General features: G+C 38.8%; 1 long non-coding RNA gene across 1 annotated transcript; it reads left to right on the top strand.

Annotated features, from left to right (window-relative positions):
• Positions 1–151: 151 nt before the first annotated feature.
• LOC140534485 (uncharacterized) lies at positions 152–6972 on the top strand. Its single transcript, XR_011977338.1, has 3 exons — positions 152–282; positions 627–755; positions 6585–6972. It is a non-coding gene; the product is annotated as an uncharacterized lncRNA (long non-coding RNA).
• The last annotated feature ends 3910 nt before the right edge of the window (positions 6973–10882 follow it).

The raw sequence follows: 10882 nt of genomic DNA on the forward strand, positions 1-10882 counted from the left end.
TTCACACTTTATAGGTTCATAGAAGAGCGGATATTCCTGAGGGTGAACACCAACTCTGATTGGTTAACAATCAATGAGAAAATGAATATTATAATGAGGTGTGGGCTCATTCTAATGAGAGTCTTAAGGTAAGTGACTTGGATCACCCCAGTCTTGGTCAAAGAGACTTATCAATTACCATATCACTTGTCCGATAAGGGGACACCTTACAGAATGAGCAGGAATCCTCCTCTTAGCCCAAACTTAGAATTTCTTTTACTATTTGATTAGTTCTTGGCCTAGGTAAGTCATCATCTAAAATTTCTCACACTAGTTGTTTTCTGCATGGGGAAGTAGAAAAAAAGAAAGGGGAAAGGGGTTTCAATACAGTAATTAGTTATTAATACAAGAAAGAATCATTTCTCTTGGTTCTAATTAATTGTGTTAGAATTATATATTCTCATATTTACTAGTGCTGTTAAAATGTACCTGGAAAATCAAGTGAGCAGAGAAGTGGGGCAGTTCATCTATCCTTTTGAGTGGGGGGGGGGGGGGGCGGTGGGATGTGTAGTGCACTAAATGACCTATCTGATTCTGGGATTCTGTTTCTCCACAAATTCCATCCTCTGCTTCCCATCTTTAACAAGTTCCAAGGCAAACAACATGTCAGTTTCCCAATGTGCTTCCGTGAGGTAAAGAGCAAAATACACCAGAGGCCACTACCGTAACATCAGGAAGTTTAACTGGTTGGCTTGTTTGTTTCTCAGAACTGGAAGGTAAGATAAGTTGCCCAGATCTTATATATGTTTCCCATTTCTAATCCTTGGGATAATGAAACAAGAAAAACAAAAAGTTAGCACTCCACTGGATTCAGACAAAGACATTCCAGTTACTAAGAAGATTAGTGAATTCATAGTGAATCTTGATGATTTTCCTTTCAGTGTTCTTACAGGTATGGGATTATTTATCATTTTTCTCCTGGAAATTTTCCTTTCTCATTGTATGATGTGAATAGCACAATTCCTTTGTTTTTGTGGATAATGTTTGGCAAATTGATGGTCCTCAAAAAAGATTAAACCATGCTAAATGTATTACTGTCAGCCACCCATCACTCAGGACTTCTTTACTTGGGATCTGGGAACTTGATAAATATGTTGATTGTGATAACTGTATTTCAATAGAATTGGGTTTTTTGGCAATCCCCTGTATTTTACATGATTCTTGGAGTACGTAAGGCTTCAGTGGACTGCTGACAGGTTGCAGAATACACAAAAGTTTGAGAACTCCTGCTTTAAATCAAATGTTGAATTAGAGCCTACAAGATAAATAAATTCTTCTCTGTATATAATTAATCTTTGTGTTCTGATTTTAGAAAAAAAAGTCTCAGACTCTGAAGCATTTGGGAATCTTTTGCTGCTTCCCACACCAATAGGAAACCAATTAGCATGCTGGAACTGAAATTTACAGGTCAAAACTGTCATAATAAATGCCATTATAGCTAAAATCTCTGTATAGCAGCAATAAAAAAAATTATTTTCAATCTCTTACCTTTGGCCCCCAACCATTTGAACCAGTTTTCAATAAAATAAATTGTGTTTCAATTCATCAAATACACACACGTGTATATAATTGTGGATATATATGTAGTATGTATGTTTGTATACACACACATATATATGGAGAGAGAGAACATGATAGCTTTAACTTTTATAAAACACTACATTAGTTATTAAAGGGAATAAAAAGTTGAATAAAATTTGGTCCCTGACCTCAAGGATCTTGTCATCCTTGAGAAGGGGAAATAAGACAAGTATTTGTGGACAAAAGATGAAATAGTCAATGCTGGAGGGACTTTTGAAAGACTGGCATAGTAATGAACTTTTGGTAGAGCTCTGAATTGGTCCGACCATTCTGGAAAGCAATTTGGAATTATGCTTTAAAAAATGATGGTGTTCACCTGCTTTGATCCAGGGGTCTCATTACTAAGCATAGATCACAAGGAAATCAAAGGCGAAAAGAAAGGGCATTCATAATTACAATTATTACATAATAATTACAGTATCACATTTTATGGAAGGAAAGAATAAGAATAATGGCTAACATTTCTATAAGGACTATTATAGCCAAGGACTGTGCTGAGCACTTTACAACTGCTAATTCATTTGATCCTCACAAAAACCCTATGGGACAGGTACTATTATTATCCCCATTTTACAGATAAGGAAACTAAGATTAAGCAACTTGCCCAGACAGAATTTGAACTCAGGTCTACAAGCCCCTGACTCCTCTTATTTCCGGATTTTGAAGAATATTTTCCAATATGGTTTTCATCCTATGTCTATTTTCACACCAAAATTATTAAGTAGTAAGACAAATGTTGACTTTATATGGAGAATCTTGTCAAATGTTTCATAAACTTTCTTTCCTTTCATGCACTTGACCATAGATTTTGATGATGGAACCTACCAGGGACAGGATTGCCACAAAGCAGTGATCAGAAAAATCCCAAGATGGGAGAGGAGGATAATTCTTATGTTTTGTTTAACTTTCAATAGTATTTTATTTTTTACAATTATATGTAAAGACAATTTTAAACATTCATTTTTATGAAATTTTGAGTTCCAAATTTTTTCTTTCCTTCCCCTCCTTCCTCCTTAAGACAGTAAGCAGTTTGATGTAGGTTACGTATGTACAATTATGTGAAACATATTTCCATATGTTATAAAAGAAGAAACAGACCAAAAGAAAAAAACCATGAAAAAAATAAAGAAAATACTCTGCTTCAATCTTCATTGAGAGTCCATTAATTGTTTCTCTGGGTATGGATAGCATTTTCCATCCTGCATCTTTTGTAATTGTCTTTGGTCGTTGTATTGCAGAGAATAGCTAAGTCATTCACAGTTGATCGTTGCACAATGTTGCTGTTACTGTGGAAAATATTTCCCTGGTAAAGAAGGTAATTTTTGCCTGAGAAAATGAGGTCAGACTCAAATTAGAACGTCAGACTGAATCCATACCCAGTCTAGTTCTGTAACCAGTGGGGCTATGGGACACCCATATTCAAGAACTGAGACAAGCAAATGAACTGGTGCCAATAAGAGAGTCTAAAGCCCAGGGTTCAGGGTCAGACTTTTCTGATCTAGGCAGCTCTGTGAGAATTTGCAAGCCCTCTAGTCACAACCACCCAGAAAGAGGGTATAGGACCTGTGGTTTCACTAATACAACTTTATAACAACTGTAAAATGGGGATGATGAAAATAATAACCCAGTGTTGTTGTGAGGATCAGATGAGAAAGTACTTGAAATAGACTTAATAAAGGGCTTGGCTCACAGGAGATGTTTAATCAATGTTATTCTCCCTTCCCCTTCTCTTTTAGCTGCAACTTCTGTCTGCCTTATGGTTCATTTATGGTGAGAACATTAACATGGATACAGATGGGTTCCTCCAGTAGCATATTAACTCATTGGACAAATATTACATATCAGATGTAGCAAAAGGGAAATTCTAGTTTGTAGATTGCCTGAGACTGCTATGATAACTAACACTTCCATAGCCCTCAAAAGTTTCCAGAGCACTTAACAAACATCCTATTTGATCCTCACTACAGCCCTAAAAGGTAGGTGCTATTATGATTCCCACTTTACAGTTGAGGAAATTGAGGCAAACAGAGGTTAAGTGACTTGGCCAGGGTCACAGCTAGAAAATCTATTAGGTCGTAGAAATAATAGATCGTGAACTAAGAGAGACCTCAGAGTACATAATCAAATTATATAATGATGGTAGCTAACATTGACATAGTGCTTCGGGGTTTGCAAAGCATGTTGGACAGATTTTGTCCTTTCATCCCTACAACAGCCCTGTGAGCTAGTTGAATCAAGTCAAGTATGCAAACTTTTGGGCAGTTATGTGGCACAGTGGATAGAGTGCCAGGCCTGGAGTTAGGGAGACTCATCTTCATGAGTTCAGATCCAGCCTCTGACATTTACTAGCTGTGAGCTCTGAGCAAGTCACTTAACCTTGTTTGCTTCAGTTTCCTCATCTGTAAAATGAGCTACAGAAGGAAATGGCAAACCACTCCAGTGTCTTTGCCAAGAAAACCCCAAATGGGGTCAGGAGACTGGAAAAACAGCAAAAAACAATTTTTATTAAACACCTAGTATGTGTTGGCTGAGTACTTGTATTTCACCTCTGAGGATTCAAAGAAAGGTAGAACAGTTCCTGTCCTTGTAAAAAATTTAGATTCTAAGGGAGGAAAACAGCTCTGACACTGGATAAAGCAGAGATAATCAATAGAGGGAATTAGCCAGGAGGTTCAGCCCAATTAGGTAAGAATTCCAGGTATGGAAGACAGCCAGTGAAAATTCCCTGAGCTGGGAGGTGGAGCGACTTCTGGAAGGAACAACCTAGAACCCAATGTCCCTGGTGGCTCCATCTCTGCCTCAGGGTTCTAGGAGTGCTCCTGAGGGTTAGGGTATCTTTCTAATGTTTTGAAGGGAAAGTACTAGCATTAAGAGGAACCTGAAAAGCCTTCTAATAGGTAAGCACATTTTTTTACCCCTAATTTACAGAGAAGGAAATTGAGGCCTAGAGAGGTATATGTCATTGTGTGTGTATCTTTATGTATGTGTACAGACACAGACATATATATATATATGTTTGGATAGATAGACAGACAGATAGACAGATAGACAGACAGACAGACAGACAGACAGACAGACAGATAGATAGATAGATAGATAGATAGATAGATAGATAGATAGATAGATAGAGATAGACATATGGATTGTGACTCTAAGGCTGAGACACAACAAAATATGGATCATTTTTCTGTTGCTTGTGCTAATTTAGGCCTGTGTGTGTTCATCTTTCATTGCCAAAGAAGACCACACCATCAGAGAAATAATGACATGACTTGCACTTAATTTTGTTTTGAGTGAGGGAGGGCTATGCAGGTCACCAACCTCACTTCTCCTCCAGAACCATCTAAATCCAGTGACCAGATGTTGATCAGGATGACTGGAGATGACCCAGGATGAGACAATTGGGGTTAAGTGACTTGCCCAAGGTCACACAACTAGTGAGTGTCAAGTGTCTGAGGTGAGATTTGAGCTCAGGTCCTCCTGACTCTTGCACTGGTGCTCTATCCACTGCACCACCTAGCTGCCTCTAATTTTGGCCTAACAATTAACACAAAGAAAGCACAGGTTCTCCATCAGCCAGCACCACATCACCCACATGTGAACCATTAGTCACAACATATGGAGAAATTTTGAATGCTGTGAATAAGTTCAATTACCTAGGCAATATACTTTCCAGGTATGTACATATATACAGATGATGAAATTGACACATGCATTACCAGAGGTAATTGGGAGTATTTGAGAGGTTTTGAAGTAAAGTGTGAGAGTGAAGAGGTTTTAGACTGACTACCAAATTGAAGGTCTACAGAGACATGGTCATTGGTGTAAACCTGTGGAACCGGGACAGTCTACCAGAGCCAGGTCAAGAAACTGAATCACTTCCATCTGAATTGTCTTAGGAAGATTCTGAAGATCACCTGGCAGGACAAGATACCAGACATTGAGATCCTTTCTTGAGCTGAGCTGCCAAGCATTTAAACTCTACTGCAGAAGGTACAACCCCATGGACTGGCCATGTTATTTGAATACCAACTAAAAGACTATTTTATAGAGGACTCACACAAGGCAAGTGCTCACGTGCAGATCAGAAGCGTTAACCCTCAGGATCTCCCTGAAGAACTTTGGGGTTGATTGGATGATACTGGTACACCAGCATGGTGTACCCACCTCAAAGAAGGTCCTGTGCATTATGAGCAAAGCAGTTTTGCAGTAGCTCAAAAGAAATGTGAGAATGCACAAATTTAGAGACACCTCCACTACAAATGTTCATACATATTATTTGTGCCCAACATCTGGGAGAGTCTTCCAGCCTTATATTGGTCTGATCAGTCACAGTCAGACATACTGTACCCTGAACCCAGTATAGTGATGTCATTTTGGTCTTCTTCAAGAACAAAGGACAACAACCAGAACTGATCAGACCAGATAGACAGATAGACAGTGGGTAGAACTCCAGGCCTGGAACTAGAAAGACCTGAATTCAAATCTGGTCTCTGATACTTACCAGCTGTGTGACTCTGAGCAAGTCACTTAACCCTGTTTGCTTCAATTTCTCTATCTATAAAATGAACTGGAAAAGGAAATGGCAAACCACTCCAGCATCTTTGCCAAGAAAACCCCAAATGGGATCATGAGTCAGACCACTGAAAACAACTGAATAACAACAATAATATGTATATACATATATATATGTAACTGTATTTCAATATAATCAGTTTCCTTTGTAATTCTTTACATTTTATTTTGTGCATTTAAAAATATTATCCAAAAAAGAGGTCACATTGACAAGAGATCAATGACACAGAAAAGGTTAAGAAGTCTTTCACTGGTGAAAAAAATCACATTGCATGATTCTTTACCCTCCCCCCTAAAATAATCTAGTCTCCTGAGGTTAATTTTATTCTAACAAATTTGACTTGTGTCTGGATCAAGACCGCCCCTCTCTTTTTACTCCTCTCTATTAGGAGACACCCTATTTTCCACCGTTAAAGCCCAGCAAGCAAGTTGTGCCCTGAGCTTGGCATAACGACGATTCTTTGTGCTCACTCTCTGAATGAACATTGCTGCAACTAAGTCACAGAACTGATGGTTCCTGAACTCAGGCAAGCACCAGCACGCCCAGATATGGAGCCCTTCTATGAATGGACTTCTCTCACTAGACAATCTTGCCTCACTGTTGCTGTCATGTCTCTCACTACTGTTGCTACACTACACTGCCTGATTCTTAGTCTAGTCACAAATATATAAATCCAGGTCTAGTCCCACTGCCTTGAGTCTCCTACAAGAGGAGGACTCAACACATGTGTCTAATTTCTCTACCCCAGTGGAATAAAGAAAGCTTTTTGCTTTTAACCTGTGTGAGCTCTTTGGTATTTTTGGAGTGAACAGTGGTTGCAAAACCTCTGTAACTTTGGTCATTTGTTACCTGAGTTGACACTTGCAAATGGTACCCTGACATCCTGAAATAATTTGGTCCATTATCTTATTCTTTTTTTAAAAGAGGCAATCAGAGTTGAATGACTTGCCCAAGGTCACACAGCTAGTAAATATCAGAGGCTAGATTGAAACTAAGGTTCTCTTGACTCCAGGACTGGAGCTTTATCCACTGCTCTACCTGGAAGTACATAGCATTGTCTTATTGGGAAAGGCAACAGAATAACGAAAATTTGAATTCTAGTTAAATCTGTCTTCTACCACCCTACTTGTGACCTTGAAAACAATAAATATTTATCAAGTCTCTATTATCTACATGGTGCTCTCACAGCCATGAGGGAGAGAATTAGATTTAGATATCTAGGCTAGGTTGAGGTAGGATGGAATAATGAATAGAATATTAGAATGCAGTCAGAAAGCCTTTGGGGTCAAATCCTCGTAGCTCATGGAATATCTGTGTGACTGACTTGAGAGTTTTAAATTCTGTGAGTCCCAGGTCTTTCTTAGAGCTTATCTCTTAAATCAGAGACAGTCCCAAGCTGTATTTATAGGATCATAGCTCTAGAGTTGGAATGGGCCCCAGAGGCCAACCCCCGATTTTACAGATGAGGGACTGGAGACCCAAGGAGGGGAAGTGATTTGCCCAAGATCATTATTTAGTAAATGTCAGAAGTGAAATTCAAATTCAGGTCCTCTGACACTTAGTCTTTAATATTTCCAGTGCTGTCACATGGTTCCTTCCCTCAATTAAAAAAAACACTTGTTAAGCACCTACCAGGTGCTAGGCACTGGGAATATGAAAGTAATCCAATCTGTTCTCAAAGAGTTTAGGTATCAGTTCCAACATATAGAAAGATTAAGTAAATACAAGCCAGATGCAAAGTGGGGGAGGGGGCCTAGTAATCATCACATTCTTGAAGAGGCATCACCATCTGCTTTGCTGCTGTAACCCAAGGACTATGAGATCTTTCTGCTTGCCCCTGAAACCTTTCATGAGTTGTCTCCCCCATGAGAATATGAGCTCCTGGAAAGCAGGGCCTGCCTGATTTTTCTGTTTACCCCTAAGCCTTAGTACAGGGCTTTGCATAAAGTGTTATTTAATAAACAGCTTTTGTTATGTAGTCATTTTCAGTCATGTCCCCAGCTCTTCATGGTCCCATTTTAGGTTTTCTTGGTTAAGATACTGGAGTGGTTTGTCATTTCCTTCTCCAGATCATTTTACAGATGAGAAAACTGAGGCAAACAGGATAAGTGACTTGCCCAGGGTCACACAGCTAGTCTGTGTCTGAGGCTGGATTTGGACTCAGGTCTTCCTGACTCCAAGCCCAGCACTCTATCCCCTGTGCCACCTAGCTGATTCTGGGCAAGTTGTCTAACACTGCTTATCTATAAAATGAGCTAGAGAAGGAAACGACAAACCATTCCAGTATTGTTGCCAAGAAAACGCCAAAAGGGGATCATGAAGATTCTGATAAGACTGAAACAACTTAACAACAACAAACAATCTTCACACTCAAACTTAGGAAGGAAAAGATTTCAAAATTTAGATTTGGGTTCAGGCAGCACATGGACACTTTTTCACACTAAGATGGCATCAAAGAGCTGGTTAGCAAATGGAAATACTGACCTTAGACCCTTTTCTGTTTCATCTATGGGAAGGAAAAAGCTGCTAGTCATTGGGGGAGAGGGGAGAATGGCAAAGAAGAAGGCAGGTCTGCCTACAGTCAATTAAACTCTCCTTTCCTCAGCTTGTTTCAGATAAGTTCTGTTTGCCTTCTAACATACCTGGATGAGTTGAAGGATACACAGAAGCATTTTTGTCATGGATTATAGAACCTCTCTTACTGTTGAGCCCTATGACATATTCTAACTCTGCTTGGTGTGATTTATGAAGGTTTTGTTTTGTTTTTTAATGACTGACTTCATTATAAACACATTTCTTTCCCAGGGGATTCATTAATCCAGATATTACTGTCCATGCTAAACCAAGCTTTTAATAGTTTCTAAGATCATTAGGCCCACAGTAATTCCATTTAGCTGTCATAATTTGTAATGGTCCTAATCAATTTATCAATGCCACTTACCTCTCGCTAGATAGAGAACAGACACTCAGGTTCCTCCAGGGACATAGTTTCCAAAGTCAAAGGGAAAAGGAAAGGAGAAGCAAAATGAACTTCTTTTATTATTATAATATCTATTTTTGGCCTGTATTTATATTTCCATTTTAGCCCTTCTATTATAGTTTAGCTTGAGTGCATAGGAAAATAAATTTTAAAAATCTGAATGCAAAGAACTCAAACAAACAAATCTAAATGTTAATCTTGAGAATTGTACATCTATTATGAAGTATAAAAGGGATATACATAAATAGAGGGAACAGGTATAAAGTAAATGATGTGACAATAAAAATGTGATTCAAGTATGAGAAGGGATTGTAACAGGAGATGTGAAAAGGAGGAAGCAGAAAATGATAAATTCCATCACAGGAAGAAGTACAAAATTATAGTATAGTAGAGGGAAAGAGGGGAGGGAGATGAACATTGTTTGCTCTCATCTGATTTGGTTCAAGGAGGGAACAATAAACTTAAGTATGTAAATCTAACTGGCTTTATAGGTAGTAGGAGGGGAAGGGGGAGGAAAGGGGAGGGGAAGCTAAAAGGGAGGGAAGAAGTAGTAAAGGTAAAAAGGAGTAAAAGGGAGGGGGGCTGAATATTTATACTTCAGAAATCATCCAAAGGTACAACTCACACTGAACATTAAAAACTCTTTCTCAAGTCATTATGAGCTGACGTCAGACCACCCATTTTCAACCTCTTACACTAGGAAAATCACTCAAATCAGTGCTACTATTGATCCTGGAAAGGATATGATAATTTACTGACCAATGACTTCCTTCACAAGCCCTTTTACTCCCCAGATCAAAACTCACTTTCTTGACATTTCCCTATTATGTTGTCTACCCCCATTAGAATGTGTTTCTGAGTGCTGACTTGGGAACTGGAGGCCAAGTGGCTGTGGAGAGGTATCTGCTAAGATTCTGGGCACAAAAATCCCTCTCTGCATCCAGACCAGTACACACTTGATTGTGCCACCTTGGAGGAACTGAGATCTCACAGATTCCCAGAGTATACCCTACTCTTGACAAAGGACCCAAAAGTCAAGTAACTGGTTGGGAAAATGCCCAAAAAAAGGGGAAAAAAGTAAGACCATAGAAGGCTACTTTCTTGGTGAACAGATATCTCCTCCCTTCCTTTCTCATGAGGAAGAACAATGCTTACCATCAGGAAAAGACACAAAAGTCAAGGTTTCTGCATCCTAAACATCCAAAATAAATATTCAATGGGCTCAGGCCATGGAAGAGCTCAAAAAGGATTTTGAAAATCAAGTTAGAGAGGTGGAGGAAAAACTGGGAAGAGAAATGAGAGAGATGCAAGAAAAGCATGAAAAGCAGGTCAACACCTTGCTAAAGGAGACCCAAAAAAATGCTGAAGAAAATAACACCTTGAAAAATAGGCTAACTCAATTGGCAAAAGAGGTTCAAAAAGCCAATGAGGAGAAGAATGCATTAAAAAGCAGAATTAACCAAATGGAAAAGGATGGTCAAAAGCTCACTGAAGAAAATAGTTCTTTCAAAATTAGAATGGAACAGATGGAGGTTAATGACCTTATGAGTAACCAAGAAATCACAAAACAAAACCAAAAGAATGAAAAAATGGAAGATAATGTGAAATATCTCATGGGAAAAACAAGTGACCTGGAAAATAGATCCAGGAGAGACAATTTAAAAATTACAGGACTACCTGAAAGCCATAATCAAAAAAAGAGCCTA

The sequence above is a fragment of the Notamacropus eugenii genome, chromosome 3, assembly GCF_028372415.1.
Source record: "Notamacropus eugenii isolate mMacEug1 chromosome 3, mMacEug1.pri_v2, whole genome shotgun sequence".
Taxonomy (NCBI): Eukaryota; Metazoa; Chordata; class Mammalia; order Diprotodontia; family Macropodidae; genus Notamacropus; species Notamacropus eugenii.